General features: G+C 35.7%; 1 long non-coding RNA gene across 1 annotated transcript in view; it reads left to right on the top strand.

Moving 5' to 3' along the window:
• The window catches only part of LOC117976281 (uncharacterized), a 103,498-nt gene that overhangs the window by 65,209 nt on the left and 19,442 nt on the right, over positions 1-18,847 (top strand). The window lies entirely within an intron of this gene.

The following is an 18,847-nucleotide window of genomic DNA, read 5'->3' as shown; positions in this document are numbered from 1 at the left end:
AAACTCTCAAACCTATCAAGTAGCATAGCCAAGATTTGAACTAGTCAGTCTTTTCAGTATGTTTCACTGTGATAAAATTATAAGCACTGTTAGAAATGTTCAGAAAATATTTAATCAATTTCCTTGATAACATATTTCAATAACAATTTTTAGTACTATCTGTACCAACTAATTTTTATAGTAAGTTACAGCTCTGTACCTGTAGGCAGAAAAAGTATAAACTTTAAAGGAAAAAAACACTGACCATTTACATGGATTGCAATAGAAATCACTTTGCTAATGACAGGAAAGGTCTCATTCAACTAATGAGAGTAATTAAACAGCATAAGAGCACTAAGACCAACTATATTTAATAATTGGATTTCTGCCCTTAGCATTTTTTATGACATTAGAAAATATGTTGATTTCTCTGTCTGAATTAAGATACATAATGCTTGTTAAGGTCAAGAGAAAATAATACTTTTTATATAGGGCATTATGGGGTCGCCTTGAAGACATTCACATCATCCCTCCTTTTGTTCATGTGCACATCATTGCAGTGGCTGGCTGTTTTCTATCATACGATCTCCAAAATAGAGTTCTATTATCACTGCTTTTTCTAACATCTCTCTATTAGTATCTCACTCTCTACCTGGGCTTCCCTGTCATTATCTCCTACATTCTGAGAAGTCCCGATGTTATAAAGAAATTAAATAAAAGGTGTAAGTATAGCTATAGCCCAAGCCAACCCACCAAAACTCAGAGGCCAGATTGTCCCAAGGAAACCAACCTAAAAGTAATAATGCTAATAATATTTATTTGGATAATGTTTTAGAGATTCTTCCTATATGTTTAAAATTTATTAAAGGTAATTTAGACCATTAGCCTTTAGAATACTGCATTAACACACAATATCTATTTTTATTATTTAATCCATTATACTATATTAGGAAACTGATTATATCCTTTTAAAAATAACTACCATTAACTTGCAGATATCTACTAATGTGTGATCCTGTTTGTAGATTAATCAAGGCCCCCTTGATTTTCATACCCCCCCACCCACTTGAGCTCTGGACAAAAAAAGAAAGTGGCAAAATATTAAATCAAGAAAAGCTGTAGAAAGGCTTTTGGAAAAAGAGATAAATTCACATAGATAAAACAATCTAACAAAAATCTTCCTGATTACAATACTTTTTTTGCCTGACTTTAGTACCTTCTCACTGAAGTATGAATGGTAAAGTAGAAGGGGTAGAAATACTGACTACAGAGATACAGATAACAGGGGTCAAAAGAAATGTGTAATGTTATTTCCTAACACACAACCCTTCTTTCAAGATCACATTTTCATGCATTTATGTATTAAAAAATAATTTGAATTTAAAAAACTGTTGGTATGTAATAAATAACTTTGTTGTTGACTTTCAGTATCTCTTTTAATTTATTCTATAGGGCTTCCCATGTCTGTGCATAAAATTCAGGGCAGATTTCATGTTTTTATTCATTTATAGGCAATCAAAATACTCAGCAATTAATATGTCTAGTCTAGCCTAGTATTAAAAACGTTGAAGTCCTGTTATAGGCACCTGCCATGAGAGAGGGTGGTTAGAATCTCACTTGCAGATCCTTTGATTTAATTGAGGCTCTTTCTCAGCTTACTGCTCCTGAGAAGATGGCAGTTCAGTTGACTTTTGGGATCATTGGAACCCTGCAGGCAGTCTATGGAGTTAAGACAACCTTGTATCATCTTTTTTGTGGATATGGCCTACCTCTGATCCATGGCATACACTTAAGCAACATTTGCCTAACAGTCACCTGTCACTCCACCTTCAAAGCAGCTGGCCAATCAATCTCATGCTCTTTAGATTTCTTAGGCATGTGTCAGCTAGCTGGTCTTAAATGGCAGGGGTCACTTAACTAAGTTCTACATCTCTTAAAGCCTTCCTCTCTTGGATTCAGATGAAAGGAGACCTTCCTTTCCTTCCCCTTGGAGGTGTGATGGGACACTTAGCACACTAACAATTCTCTCCAAACATCCTCCTTTCCTTAATTTCAAAACTCCCAATCCTTTTATATCCTTGACATGATTAAGTGGCTTAAGAATCACATAACTGTTTTTTTTCCCTTCTGCTCATGTAAGAACTGGAGGGTGTCTTCATATCTCACCTTGAAATCTTCTGTCTTAGGGCCATAGCTAAAACAAACAAGGAGAGTCCCATTTTAAAATTCTGTTACACATGGTTGCAAACTTGCACCATACTCAAGAGGTTAGGGAAAAGAATTGTTTTATTTTATTTTACCAAATAAAGAAGAGCAAATGCTAGCAAATAATTAGAAAATTTTTATTGCTGAAGATCACTAAATGAACAGTACTTACTTACCAACATGTTTTCATTTGCTATCCATATGCTATCTTCATAACAATAAAAATGTAAAATTATTGATGATTTTCAGGTACCAGGGATGAATGCTCAAATGCTAAGAAAACATTCATACTATTCTGCACCCAAAACTACTAACCTTATTTCCATAGAGGAATTTCTATATAGAATCCAGAGGTAAACAAGAGCCCAGGGAGAGGGAATTGTCTGTCCTTACGGCAACATTATCTTATTCTAAGCTCTTAAGAAATAATTAACCTCATAGACATCAAATAGAGATTTTATATCCAAGAAGATATTGGCTCCAGGAAAGTGTCAAATTGATTCTATGCAGAATGAAAATTGGGAGCTGATTTTAAGTCAACAGTTTTATAACATGGAGAAATGATGTTAAATGGATTCTAGTGGGTTTAAAATTTTTTCTCCAGAACTTTCAATAGTGCTTGATGAGAAGCAAGCTTTGACTTCCATAGCACTTGGGTTTGAAATGCTTCTGGAACATCAGAAATCTTACTATTAATATTTCAATATGACCCTTTTCCATTTTTGTGAACATCAGAAATACATTAGTTATATCACTATGGAACATTTTCCTTATAATTTGCCATTTTAACAAGTCTTTTTCTTGGCCCTTTCAAATTTCACTTGCTCTTTTACCATTATCTGTTTTTAAGGTAGCTTTAATTGGCTTGAATTTTAAGTATTAGGGCAGGGTTTATATTACAAAAAAAGAATAATTTCTAGAAAAATTTAATAACTAATTAAAACACTTTATTACATTTCATCAAAATTGAGAATAATATAATTTAGAATGCAGTCTATCCAGAAACTGATCTGTGAGCACTTGTTTGTGGTTACTGATTGTCCCATAGACTTAGAGAAAGAACTATATGAACTATACTTGGGTACACAGTGAACATGTTAAAACTAAGATGTAGCATTAATGTAAAATTCTTGGCAGAAGTCAAACCTTTAACCATCATGTGAATATAGATTTTCATATCTAATTTTATGAAGGCTTTTTCTTGCCAGTTCTATAGTCTAATATTACTTTCTTTCTGCATTCTCTTTCACAGGCTATGGCCTTTGGCAAAGACAATGACAGGCAAATATTTATAAACCATAGATTAGTTATAAATTTGATCCAATCAAATGATCAGTAAGCACATTCTTATTGCCAGTTGTTATTACCTCTTTTGGAAAGGTATTGGCAACTTTCATTTTGTTAATTTCAAATCAGACGATTTCCCAGAACTAACTGAGGTTCCAGTGCCCAGCGGAAAGCTAAAATAACCTAACTTTGCTTCTTTTCCTTCTTCACTCCTGTCTTGTGTGTGTATACTTATTTGTGTATGTGCACAAGTATAAAGAAATAATTATTTTTGCAGCTTTTGGCCTGAATGCTTGTCACTCCATTTTACATAATTCAATTTACCCTCTTCCAAAAACAGATGTTTCAGTTGCAATCTTTGCCTCTTTAGAATCTCCATGCAGGCAAGCTTAGCTAATAATTTTTGATTAATATAGCCAAATACCAACTCCTACTTCAAACCCCCTTTACTTGGAATACTATCATCAGATTGGTTTACAGAGAGAAGGAAATAACAATGAGGTCAGGAGGAATGGAGATGGGGTAAAATAGCAATAAAAAGTAATTATATAAAAATGCTAAAGGTCTAACATCTGTTTTTTTGCTTAGCTCACTGAGCTTGACAGTTTCAGATTTATGCTATTGTCCATGTTTAAACAGATACAAAAAAGGGAAATGGGAAAGAATGTTTATGTGAGACTATTAAATAGTGCAGGGAAAATACGAGTTGTTATTACACTGGTAAGGAAAAGAGAAACTCAGTGAAATTTCTTTCCAGAGATTTGCCTTTGTGATCTGCAAGGTGCTGTTCCCCTGCTTACATTCCGTTACCCTGGCAATGCACTCCTGTAAAATAAAGATTATTAAAGCGCATATGATTATTTTGCTGCTGAGTGAATAAGACAAGCCGCTTCTGAAATGCCTTATCACAGAAATTCAATTTTAGGCCAAATTGTGTTTTTGCCTCCTTCTAGCTTTTTTCCTCCCTCCCCCCACTTCAAATAAAACCATCATCTTCACATTTACTACATGATATTTTGTTACCCATTCACACCCTTAGTATTTTAAGTCAGTTTTCTTTTAATTTCATGAAAGCATTTTCCCCAATTTTTTATAGCTCTAGTCTATTTTCCAGCTATCTACCATCTGTTTGCAAATCAAAATTACAAAGCAATGTGCTCTTGCTTTTATTTTATTATATAGTAATAGTAGAAATATTGGGTTCTGTACCAAACATAAATGTATGTATTACACATTGGCTACGCAATATTTGACCAAAGGATGATGCAAAAGGCAAAGATAAGGAATGTGGTGCCATTTTAAAGTCTGCATATCCAACTGTATTGGTCATCCTCACTCTTAAGTTGAATGTCTTGTGCTTTTCCATTTGACATTACCCTAAGGTGATGTTATACAGCTGGGAAGTTTTATAGCCACGTTGACAGCCAGTCACGCCTTTGTTGCTTGGTGCCTCTACATTTGGAGAAAAGATTCTTGAGAGCCCTAAAATTATTTAATACCAAACTTATAAAGTTTGGTATTTTATAAGTATTTTAATATTAGCCAATTTCTTGGAGATATAGTAATGGCAACTTTGCTAAAACTATCTAGTGATTTCATTAGAAACTACAGCTTTTATCATAATTAGGGTCCGAGCAGAGGTCAACAAAAAATAAGTAAATTGGTAATAGTAAATGCATATTTACTGTTTCATGCTATCTGTGTGAAGAAGTTATCATTTAAAATCTTTTAATACAAGAAAGAGTTACATCCGCTTTGAAGTAGAGGTGGAGGGAATGAAGTTTGTTCAGAAAAAGGCAAGTTTCCAACAAAGGCCACATAGAAGACTCCTTACACATCTGTTAAAGCCAACACGAGACATGAATAGATAAGAACAGCCCTGGAGAAACCTTCATCCTGTACTCTCCGACAGTGGATGGATGAGGTGGATGACATTGCTTCTGCAGAGATTGTTTATGGGACATTTTTCCCACTGCTACAAAACACTGGCATATAACCTAATACTGCTGTGTCATGAAAAAAAAGCAGAACTACAGTGTTGATAATCTAATAACATGAAAACATTAATATTTGCTCTGTTAACACTTATTTTCAGGCCCAACCAAGCACCATACTCCTACGTTGATTAAGCATACAGGCCCACTGGCTTTTTATGTAACTAACTACAAATCACTGCTTATTACTAAGAAATAACATTGATATTTCACAAGTTCTAGACACTCTGAGCACATGTAGGATGAAATATCAATTCTTCTAATGAAGCAAATCAAATTTAGTATTGTACACCCAATCTTCGGTATGTTAACACCACCATGGAACTTATGACTGTAATTCACTCCCAGCACTGCCCAGAAGGTGTCACCACAGCCTCATTGGCTTGAAGGACTTGGGGACATGTGGGGGAGTAGAAAGCAAGGGGAGAAAAACAGACACAAAGAAAAAAAAAATCTTCATGCAGACAAAGGAATATAAGACAACTACTAGTTGTAATATACTGCCAAATACAGAATCACAAACATTCACCCCATGCTAAAACTACAAAATTACTACAGGAGAAAAGTGGGCCTCTACTTGTCAGTGAGAGTAGAAAGTAGGAGATTCATGGAAGGTGTTACTTGAGGTAGTCATTTTGTAGAAAATAAAAAGCAGGTGATAAATAGAAAATATTCATGTACTGAGCCTGGTCCAAGTTTCTTACCTAAAATGGTTTGCCTCCTTATCACATGTAGTTGGATAAGCTGCACTGGGCCACATAAAAGGAAAGATAAAAGAACAGCTGGGAAGAGATGCTATGAAGAATCAAAGAATAGAAAACACAAAGTCTTTTATTGAGAAGCTGCACAAATTAACTCCAAATTACTGCCACAGTCAGACAAGAGGAGGCTTCAAGGCACAAAACTTGTTGCTGCACTCCATCTTGCTTTATTGTGGTGTCTTCACTCATGTAGCTAAAAGCCATCCCCTTTATAGTACTATATCTTTTAATCTCTGCTCTTCCCCCCGTAGTTTAATTAAAAGACAATGAACCTTTTAAAGTAGTCAAATGGAAAATATAAAATTGCACCATTCTATCAAAGCTTAACATATTCCTGTTCTCAGAGCATGAGAAGAATTCAAAATAACATACTTTGTATTTTACTACACTTCAGTCCCTCTGTGCCATTTCTTCTTCAGGGCTCTTGATTGGAATAGCTATCTGAACCAGAAAGGCAGCTCACCCTCAGACTGATAAACAGAGGCAAAATTAAAAACAAGTAAACAAACTAAAAAAAAAAAAAAAAAAAGTCAAGTTAAATCAATTAGATCTTTGTACCTGATTTTTTATTTTTAAATAATATTATTGTAATTCTGCATTCCTTCTATGTTTAACTGACATAGGCCTAAAGATTAGTAGTGTTTCTTAGGTAAGTATTATTTACTCAATATGTTGTCAGTTTTAGGGCATGTGGGCTAAAATAAGAAAAATGTAGTAAAATGTTATTGGATGATAAGTAGGCCTGAATGCTCAGCTTTCCGACAACTCCACAGCCTAAATCTATTAGTTTTGGCAAAGGGCACCAAGACAAATTCATGCCGTTTGAAACGTTCCATGGGAGTCTTTAAAAATGAAGGTCTTGTCTACTCTTTATGGACATTAAAATGCTTCATCCCAAGGACCCCTTTATAGCAAATTGCAAGCTGTTCTGTTTTATCTGCTTTGACAGAATGAAGGGCTGAGCTGGCCCTAGAGGGATGGGATACAGAGTCTGAGTAGCTCAAATTTGAGATTTCCAATAAACCATCTCCTACAATTAGAAGAAAGGCACAGAGGAGATTCATTTCAACAGATAGTTACAGCCCATTTAGAACTATTCTATTCTCCCCTACTTATTTCATCACTAAAAATCTAACAAAAATCATGTCCCTCCAATACTCCACTCCAAACTAGCACCTAAAACTCTAATAACCAGTCTAGTTGAGCTTTGGCATATATACATCCTTCTTATTAGTCTCTTGATTCTGATACCTATTATATTAATTCCCGATTTCTTATAACTTCAAATCCTTTTCAACACTATAATTACCCAATCATTATTCTTTAAGTTCAATTGTCCAGTATAGGTTGCCTATCATTCTCCATAAAAGAAATACTTGCAGATTTCAGTTAGTTAATAAATGCTGCCAGGGCATGAGACTTAAGTTTACTTCTTCATCTATAGATGCCTAATATAGGAAACCTGCTAAAAACTTCCAGACACCACTCAATTCATTAATGCCAACTCTCTCCCTTTCTTTTACCCTTCTGTAATTAGGACGTCTCTTTTTCGAGTGTCATCACATATGATAATATATGGAGAGTGTGAACTGTTAACATCAAAAAAATGATTCTTCCCTTTAGAATGTAAGATTATAATAACTAATCCTATTTTTAAAAGTCCCCAAAGCCACATACTCGTAAGTATACCTCTATGTAAGTCAGCTTATAAAAGTAATAAAAATGAGGGCCAGGCGCGGTGGCTCACGTCTGTAATTCCAGCACTTTGGGAGGCGGAGGCGGGCGGATCACGGGGTCAGGAGTTCAAGACCAGCCTGACCAACAAGGTGAAACCCCATCTCTACTAAAAATACACAAATTAGCCAGGTGTGGTGGCACGTGCCTGTGGTCCCAGCTACTCGGGAGACTGAGGCAGGAGAATTGCTTAAACCCGGGAGGCCGAGGTTGCGGTGAGCCAAGGTCACGCCACTGCACTTCACCCTGGGCAACGGAGCGAGACTCTGTCTCAAAAAAAAAAAAAAAAAAAAAAAGGAATAAAAATGAAAAGATAGGGAAAAGAAGTCTCTCATCACCACTTCCAAAACTTTAACAATAGTAAAATTAATAATTTATCAAGAAAGATCCCACTAGTTCAGGGAATATTCCTCAAACATACTCTGAAAGCTGAAATCTTACAGTACCGTATACAATAGCTGAAGCTCTGACAACGCTAAAATCATCCAGTCTGTTCCTGTCTCGGGTTTCTTATTTTTCTATACCAAAGCATCATTAAAATTGCACAAATTTGCCAAAAGGAAGAAGAGAGTATAATGCAAACGTCACAACAATTAAAATAGAAAAGCATTAAAAAATGATTTAAAGCACAGGCGTTCAAATCAGACAGACTCGAATTTGAATATTGATTCTGTTGACTACTGACAAGTTCTTGAACAGTCTAAAATTCAATTTATTCTTCTATTAAAAAAACAATAATATCAACCTTGAAGGGTTATTGTGACTGAATAAGATAATATAGGTAAAATGCTCAGCACACTGCTTATCATACAGCAAATAAATATTCACATGCTAGTTACTATGGAAAGAATTTTCCCGGGGGAGGGGGACCTCTCGGAGAATGAAAATATTCATTTTATATGACTTGTTTTATAATAACGAAATAACATTCAATATGGAAGAACAAGTACAAGTTTCACCCTGTTGACAATTTAAAATTAACTTAAAGAATAAATATTGCTGGGTGCAGTGGCTCACATCTGTAATCTCAGCACTTTGGGGCACCAAGTGGGTAGATGGCTTGAGGCCAGGAGTTCAAGACCAGCCTAGGCAACATGGCAAGACCCCATCTCTATAAAAAACAAAACAAAACAGAATAAATATTTTTGGGTTTTCAATAATGAAGGTATAATGACTTCATTATTTGATATAAAATTTGACACATGCCCTCTGCTCAAAACAGAAAACATGGGAGATAAAATATAAAAATGGATAACCAAAAACAAAATACATAAATAGGCTCACAAACAAGATACGTACTTCTATGGGCCAGTATGAAGACAGAATTGCAAAACAGTGTGCAGGGCTGAGGCTACTGTGTGCTAGACTCTGGAGGGAAACAGTGGTAGCCAGGATTCAGCTCCAGTATGGTAAGGGGGACTAAATAGGTTTTGGAGAAATGGGGAATAGCTTGATATTGGAGGCTGGTGTGTGGCTTCCCCTCACTGGAAAGCTCAGTGGCTGAATCTGTATCACTCTGAGCTGAACTGTCATTGTAAGGCATATGTCTGGACAGAAGCCTTGGGGAGTCTGTTGTAGGTAATTGAAAGATCATCACAGGACGGAATGAACAAGGACAAAAAGAGCAAAACACTCATAAAACCTCCTACTCAAATAGGACGGAAAACCAAAATTAACAGAAATCAAATTCTAACAAAGGTATCAAACAAAATCAACAAATCAACACTCAGAAAATGAATTCGCTCTGGCCAGGTGTGGTAGTTCACACCTGTAATCTCAGTACCTTGGGAAGCTGAGGCAGGAGGATCACTTGAACTCAGAAGTTCAAGACCAGGCTGGGTAACATGGCTAGATTCCATCTCTACAAAAAGAAATTTAAAAATTGGCTGGGTGAGGTGGCATGAGCCTATAGTCCCAGCTAATCATGAGGCTGAGGTGGGAAGATAGCTTCAACCCAGGAGGCTGAAGTTGCAGTGAGCCGAGATCTGCACTCCAGCTGGGGCAACAGAGTGAGACCTTGTCTAAAAAAAAAAAAAAAAAAAAAAAATTAGAGAAAAAGAAAATGAATCCACTCCACATAGCATTAGTTTCATTGAAAAAGCCTAACAACGACTTCCATGACTTTCACCGAAGTATGTTTGGAATATTTGAAGGCATAAATAAAAAATATAAAATATTTCAGGCAAAAGGCAATAAACTATAAAACGAGTCAGATATGAAATAACAACGGTATATGTGGAAAAAAATTAGAAATGAAAATACAGTCACCGAAATTAAAAACTCAAGAGCATGAATAAGCTCTGGACTGCATCTTGTACATTCAAAACCCTAAGGAATAAACCAAAAAAGCTATTAGATCTATTAAACGAGCTTAGCAAAGTTGTAGAACATGAGACTAAAATATAAAAATCAACCGTATCTCTATATGCTACCAATGTATAGACTACAATTTGAAAATAAAACTTAGTGAACAATTGCATTTACAATAGCATCAACAAGAATAAAATACTTAGGAATAAATATAATAACAGGACAGACATGTATACTAAAATCTATAAAACATAATTGAAAGAAATTTAAAAATTTTCAAGGACCTAAATAAATAGAAAGACATCCAGTGGTCTTCCGATGGACTGAAAGACTTAATCGTATTAAATGTCCACACTCCCCAAATTGTGATCTACAGATTCATTAGGAATTCTATCAAAATATCAGATGTCTTTTGGCAGAAACTGACAAGCTAAGCCTAAAATTCATATGGAAATACAGAGGACCCAGAATAGCCAGAATAATCTTGAGGAAGATGAATAAAGTGTAGAATCTTTTTTTGTTTGTTTGTTTGAGACAGAATCTTGCTCTGTTGCCAGGCTGGAGTGCAGTCACGCGATCTTGGCTCACTGCAACCTCTGCCTCCCAGGTTCAAGTGATTCTCCTTCCTCAGTCTCCCAAGCAGCTGGGACTACAGGTGCCTGCCACCACGCCCAGCAAATTTTTATATTTTTAGTAGAGACAGGGTTTTACGATGTTGGCCAGGATGGTCTCGATCTCTTGATCTTGTGATCTGCCTGCCTCGGCCTCCCAAAGTGCTGGGATTAGAGGCGTGAGCCACCGCACTCAGCCAATAAAGCGTAGAATTTATATTTCCCAATTTCAAAACAGCCTACAAAGCTATAGTAATCAAGATTGTATGGTACTGACATAGAGATATAGATCAATGAGATAGAATTAAGATATCAGAAATAACCCTTACATTTCTGGTCAATTGATTTTCAATAAGGTTGGCAAGATAATTTGATGGGGGAAAGAAAACCTTTTCAACAAATCGTGCTGTGGTAAAGGGATATCCACATGCAAAAGAACGAAGTAGTCCCCTACCTCACACCCTATACAAAATTAAGTCAAAATGGATCAAATACCTAAATGGAGGAGGTAAAATTATAAAACGCATAGAAAAAAAAAGGAGTAAATATTCTTGACCTTGACTTAGGCAGTGATTTCTTAGATATGATACCAATAGCACAAGCAATAAAAAAATTTGATAAAACTGAACTTCGTCGAAAATTTGAAAAAAACTTTGGTTCTTCAAAGGACACTATCAAGAAAGTGAAAAGATAACTGACAGGAAAAAAGTATTTGCAAATCATATATCTGATAAGAAACTTGCATTCAAAATATATGAAAGATACATACAACTCAATAAAAGACTAAAACTCCAATTTTAAAAATAGGCAGAGGATTTGAATAGCAATTTTTCCAAAAAAGATATAGAAATGCCAATAAGCATGTAAAAGATGCTCATTAGTGATTAGTCATTAAGGAGATGCAAATCAAAACCACAATGAGATACCACTTCATACCCACTAGGATATGTAATAAAAAAGACAATAAATAACAAGTATTTGGGAGGATCTGGAGAAATTGGGACCCTCAGACATTACTTGTGGGATTGTAAGATGATGCAGCCACTTCTGGCAATTCCTCAAAATGTTAAACATAGAGCCATCGTTATGACTAAGACCAACAATTCCACTCCTAGGAATATACTTAAGAGAAAAGAAAACATATTATCCACACAAAAATTTATACACGAATGTTCACAACAGCATTATTCACAATCGTAAAAAAAGTGGAAACAATTCAAATGTCCATCAAATGATGAACAGAGAAATAAAACAGGGTAATATGATTTGACAAAAGAAAAAAAAGAGAAAGGAATGAAATACTGATACATGCTACATCTATGAACCTCAAAAACATTATGGTAAGTGAAAGCAGCCAATTACAAAAGACCACAGATTGTATATTGTATAGTATCATATATGCAAATGTTCAGAATAGGCTAATCTATAGAGACAACAAGTAGATCAGTGATGACACAGGGCTGGAGGGCATGAGCAAATGGAAGGGGGAGTAATGAGAAGTGACTACCAATAGGTACAATGTTTATTTTGGGGATGATGAAATGAAAATGTTCTGAAATTAGATTTTTGTAACATTCGTATAACTATAAATATACTAAAACCCACTGAGTTGTACACGATATACCAGTGATGCATATTTATGACATGTAAACTATATCTCAGAAAGTGTTTTTAAAATGGTTGGGGATGCAGATGTAAATTGCTATAACCACTTAGAAGAACAATTTGCCAACATCTAATATAGTTTATAATACACGTATACCCAGCAAATTCATTCTTAGGTACACAATGGGGCAAAAATCTTACATACAAGCACAAGAAGGCAAAAAAATATTCATTATAACATTGTTTATAATAGTTGAAAAAATGGAAACTACCCAAATGTTAATTAAGAAGTGAATGGATAAGTTGGGCGCGGTGGCTCATGTCTGTAATCCCAACACTTTGGGAGGCAGATGTGGGTAGATCGATTGACTGCAGGAGTCGGAGACCAGCCTGGACAACATGGCAAAATTCCATCTCTACAAAAAATACAAAAATTAGCCATGCGTGGTGGCGTATGGTTGTAGTCCCAGCTACTAGGGAGGCTGAGGTGGGAGAATTATGTGAGCCCAGGAGGCAGAGGTTGTAGTGAGCCGAAACTGTGCCACTGCACTCCAGCCTGGGTAACAGAGCAAGGTGATGCTCTATCTCAAATAAAGAAAATAAAGAATGATAAACTGGTACATATTTTTAAAATTAAATACCATAAAATGTATCAATGAAAATGAATTTCGAAAATAGAATGTTGAGAAAAAAGCAAACTGCAAATGACATACACAATGTGATGCCATTTATAGCTCAAAAACTTGTTATACAACAATATATACCATTTTTGGATACATAAACATATAATAATAAGATTTCTTAGGAATAAAACCACTATCTTCAAGGTACAGCTTACTTCTGAGAAGAAACATAAGCAGATTTGTTAAAACATGATTTATATCTATAATGTACCATTATTATTACTAAAAATTCTGTAGCAAGCATGACAAAATGGCAATTTATTAACCAGTGTAACAGGCCTAAGAGTATTGCTTATATTACTCTCCTTTTTTCAGTTTGTTTAAAATATATTTTAACACACACAAAAACGGCACGATCCAACAAATTTAAACTTTCCCCAAACAGCAAAGCTTCTCAGAATGGTTTTTCTGTTTTGCAATCAATATACCAAGGGCAAATATTATTCACCTAAGCCAGCATTAGAGTACTACTAAAAGTCAAAGGATTCATTTAGTCAAAATGCTAAATTTTTTTAAGGTGCAATTAGTATGGATGAATTCAAGCATTTTAAAAATCAGATGCTCTCTGACCTTCCCACTAAAGTGTCACCTGACAAGGTCACCATTTCAAGAATATAGTAATTATTCAGGAATGAGGGAGAACATTCAGTGGGGTAGTCTCCCCACTGTTTTCTCAGTAGAAATCACAGAAATGACAACTGTAATTAAATCTTTTTTTTAAAATTACCTATGAGTTTTAAGTCAGGATGAAAATTATTTCTAACCTTATGAACTTTCACACTGCACTGCACTAAAAGAAAATCCTTCCAGTTTTCCTTTATATGAGTAAAGCATATGACAGCTAAATAAATAGGAAGTCTTCACTTCTGACCTTTCATTGCTATTCAAAAGAAGCAATTCTGTTTGCCACTATTCCACTTACCAAAGATACAAATGAAACAAGTAGAATAATTAACACAAAATCATCTCTTATTGAAAAGAGCTGAATGCTTTAAGAAAAACATTATTACAAAAGAAAGGAGAAGGTACCATTTAGCCCCTAAGCCATGGAAGTTAACAGACTCTTTCCATCTTTTGGTAATGATGACTTAAATTTTGGAAACATTAAAAAAAAAAAAGATTTTTCAGGTTGAAAGAAAGTATTATAGAAGTCCAATCATTCACAATTATTATCATTATATAAAAGTCTACCTTTTCATAAAATTTAAGACCACATTTTTTATAATTGTAACAAACATAGATTACCCTTTACTCACCTTTCCCCCCCAAAATATAACAAGATAAAGACAGTGAAACATTTTGGTGTATTTAATCACACCATTACCTGCTTCCCTATTAGGGACAACAAACAGGTCTCATCTCCTGGCCCAACTCTGAATGACTATAAGTGACTGCTCAGGACTGTGTCAAGAAATGTTCCTAGGCCATCTGAGCTTACAAGCAGAGTAGTGGATTGATTAGGCAAAAGGAATGATGAAATGTCAGCCAAGTACTTGCCAGCCTGATTTTATATCTGTTAATGATAGAAAAGAACTAATCATACTTACTCACTCATACATATGTTTATGTTATAAAGTGAGTTAATACCTAAATGATTTAAATAAAATTCAAATAATTACTAGCACATGTCCTTAGAGAAAAATATAAACTGGGGGAAAAGGAAGAGTTTCTCAATTAGAAGAAATATACAGGACTTGACGATAGGCCTGATGGGGACAATATGAGCCACAGAAGGAAAAACTTCAATGACTCAAAATATTTATTGTTTTGTCTATTCTGGACATTTTTTATAAGTGGAATCATATGATATGTGGCCTTTGTGACTGGCTTCTTTCACTAAGCATAATGCTTTCAAAATTAATCCATATTGTAGTATATAATGTTACTTCATTCTTTTTTATGGTCAAAGAATGTTTATTGTATGAATATATGGCATTTTACTTTTCCATTCTTCAGCTGATGGACCTTTGGGTTATTTTCACTTTTTCTGAATAAAATATTTCATCATATGTGTTAATATATTCTTTAAATATTTGGTGGGCAGATCATTTGAGGTCAGGACTTCGAGACCCTTCTGGCCAACATAGTGAAAACACATCTCTACTAAAAATACAAAAATTAGCTGGCCGTGGTGGCAGGCACTTGTAATCCAAGCTACAGCTGAGGCAGGAGAATCACTTGAACTTGGAGGCAGAGGTTGCAGTAAGCCGAGATCGCGTCACTACACTTCAGCTGGGTGACAGAGCAAGACTCTTTGTCTCAAAAAAAGAAAAAACAAAACAAAACAACTGCTCATCCATTAAAGTTTTACCATGAGATTGCAGCAACTCAGTCACATCTTCAGGCTCTACTTCTAATTCTAGCTCCCTTGCTATTTTCATCACATTTGTAGTTACTTCCTCTATTAAGTCTTGAACCCGTCAAAGTCTTCCTAGAGGGTTGGAATCAACTTCTTCCAAATTTCTGTTAATACTGATATTTTGACCTCCTTCCATGAATCACAAATGTTCTCAAAGGCATCTACAATGCTGGTTCCTTTCCAGAAGGTTTTCAATTTACCTTGCCCAGATCCATCAAAGGAATGGCTATCTATTCTGAAATAACAAGACTTGAAAGTCAAAATGACCCTTTGATCCATGGGTTGCAGAATGGCTCCTGTGTTAGCAGGCATGAAAACAATATTAATCTCCTTGTACACCTCCAACAGAGCTCTTAGGTGATGAGGTGCATCATCAATGAGCAGGAATATTTTGAAAGGATTCTTCACTTCTGAGCAGTAGGTCTTGAGAGTGGGCTTAAAATATTTAGTAACCATGCTGTAAACAGTTGTGCGGTCACCCAGGCTTTGTTGTTTCATTTATAGAGCACAGGTAGAGTTGATTTAACAAAATTTTTTTTAATTATTATTATTTTTAGAGATGGGGTCTCACTATGTTGTCCAGGGTAGCCTCAAATCCCCAGGCTCAAGCAATCCTCTGACCTCAGCCTCTCAAGTAGCTGGCAGTACAGGCATGAGCCACCAAACCCCCCAAATTAGCATAATTCTTAAGGGCCCTAAGATTTTCAGAATGGTAAATGAGCAGTGGCTTCCACTTAAAGACTCTAGCTGCATTAGCCCCTAACAAGAGACAACCTGTCCCTTAATTCTTTGAAGCCAGACATTGACTTGTCTCTAGCAATTAAAGTCCTAGATGGCATCTTTTCCCAATAGAAGGCTATTTCCTCGACATTGAAAATGTGTTGTTTAATGTAGCCACATTCATTAGTTACCTTAGCTGGATATTCTGGATAACTTGCTGCAGGCCTCTGCATCAGTACTTGCTGCCTCACCTTGCACTTTCATGTTACGGAGATGGCTGCTTCTTTTGTTAAACCTCATCAACCAATCTCTGCTAGCTTTATTTATTTATTTATTTATTTATTTATTTTTATTTTTGAGACGGAGTCTCGCTCTGTGGCCCAGGCTGGAGTGCAAAGGCGCAATCTTGGTTCACTGCAACCTCTGCCTCCCAGTTCAAGTGATTCTCCTGCCTCAGCCTCCCAAGTAGCTGGGATTACAGGTGTGTGCCACCATGCCTGGCTAATTTTTTGTATTTTTAGTAGAGACGGGGGTTTCAGCATGTTAGCCAGGATGGTCTCCATCTCCTGACCTCATGATCTGCCAGCCTCGGCCTCCCAAAGTGCTGGGATTACAGGCATGAGCCACCGTACCCGGCCTATTTTTTTTTTTTCCTACAGCTTCCTTGCCTTTCATGGCCTTCTAGAACTGAAGAGAAGTAAGGCCTTGTATCTGGATCCAGCTCTGGCTTAAGGGAATGTTGTGACTGGTTTGATCTTCTACCACTAACGCTTTCTCCACATTGGCAATAAGCCTATTTTGCTTTCTTATCATTTGTATGTTCACTGGAGTAGCACTTTTAATTTCCTTCAAGAATTTTTCCTTTGCACTCACAATTTGGATAATCGTTTGGCACAAGAGGCCTAGATTTTGGCCTATCTTGGCTTTTGACATGCCTTCCTCATTAAGGTTAATCATTTCTAGCTTTGATTTAAAGTGAGAGATGTGCACCTCTTCCTTTCAATTGAACACTAAGAGGCCAATGCAAGGTTATTAATTGACCTAATTTGAATATTGTTGTATCTTAGGAAATAGGGAGGCCTGAGGATAGGGAGAGACAGGGAAATGGCCAGTCAGTGGAGCAGTCAGAACACACATCACATTCATTAAGTTCACCATCTTTCATAGACAGTTTGTAGTGCCTCAAAACAATTACAATAGTAACATCAAAGATCACTGATCGAAGATCAGCATAACAGATATAATAATGATAAAAAAGTTTGAAATATTGCAAGAATTACCAAAATGTGACACAGAGAGACAAAGTGAGGACGTGCTGTTGGAAAAATTGTGCCTATAGGCTTCATCCACACAGGGTTGCCACAAACCATCCATTTGTTTAAAAAAGAAGAAAAAAAAAAGGCAGTATCTGTGAAGTACAGTAAAATGAAGTATTCTTATACAAGATCATGCAAACAGAAAGAGTTTTACATTTTTTTCCCCAAACTGGATGCCTTTTATTCCTTTCTCTTGCTTAAATGCTCTGGCTAGAACTTCTAGTACAAGGTTAAATAGAAGTACTGAGAGTGGACATCATCTTGTACCTGATCTTTCTGAAAAGCATTTAGTATTTCACCAAGAAGTATGTTAGCTGTGTGGTTTTTGAAGATGCTTTTTATCAGGTTGGCAGATTGTCTTTCTACTCCTAGTTGGCTGGATGTTTTTATCATGAAAGAATGTTGAATTTTGCCAAAAACTTATTCTGTATCTATTGAAATGATTATGTATTCTTGTCCTTTGTTGTATTAATTTGATGCATTACATAGATTGATTTTCAGATGTCAAAGCAAACTTCCATTCCTAGGATAAATCCCACTCGGTTATAGTGAATATATATATTATAATATAGCTGGATTTGATTTGCTAGTATTTGGTTGAAGATTTTTGCATCTATATTTACAAGGGAAATTGGTCAGCATTGTTTTTTCATGTTTGCTTTGTCTAGTTTTGGAATCGGGGAAATACTGACTTGACAAGAATAAGTTGGGAAGTACTTCCTACTCAGGTATTTTTGTAAGCATTTGTAAAGGATTGGTGTTAATGTTCTTTAAACAAATGGTACAATTTACCAATGAAGGTATTTGGGCCTAGGCTTGTGGGAATTTTAAAAATTACTAATTAAATTTCTTTACTTTTTATACAGGTCTATTCAAATTTTTATTTTTTCTTGAGTCAGCTTTGGTAGTTTTTGTCTTCCTAGGAATTTTCCATCTCATTAAGTTGTATAATTTGTTGGTGTACAGTGGTTTATAGTGTTACCTTACGATCCTTTTCATTTCATTTCTTTAATTTTATGTTCTGGAATACATGTGCAGGACGTGTAGGTTTGTTACATAGATAAACGTGTGCCGTGGTGGTTTGCCACACTCATCATCTACGTATTAAGTCCTGCATGCATTAGCTATTTATCCTTGATGCTCTCCCTCCCTCCAGCTCCACCCCCTACAGGGCCCAGTGTGTTTTGTTCCCCTCCTTGTGTCCATGTGTTCTCATCATTCAGCTCCCACTTATAAGTGAGGACATGCGGTTTAAGTGTTGTTTCCTCCTTCATTTCTGATTT

Source organism: Pan paniscus, chromosome 18, assembly GCF_029289425.2.
Source record: "Pan paniscus chromosome 18, NHGRI_mPanPan1-v2.0_pri, whole genome shotgun sequence".
NCBI lineage: Eukaryota > Metazoa > Chordata > Mammalia > Primates > Hominidae > Pan > Pan paniscus.
This window is presented reverse-complemented; position numbering and strand designations above follow the sequence as displayed.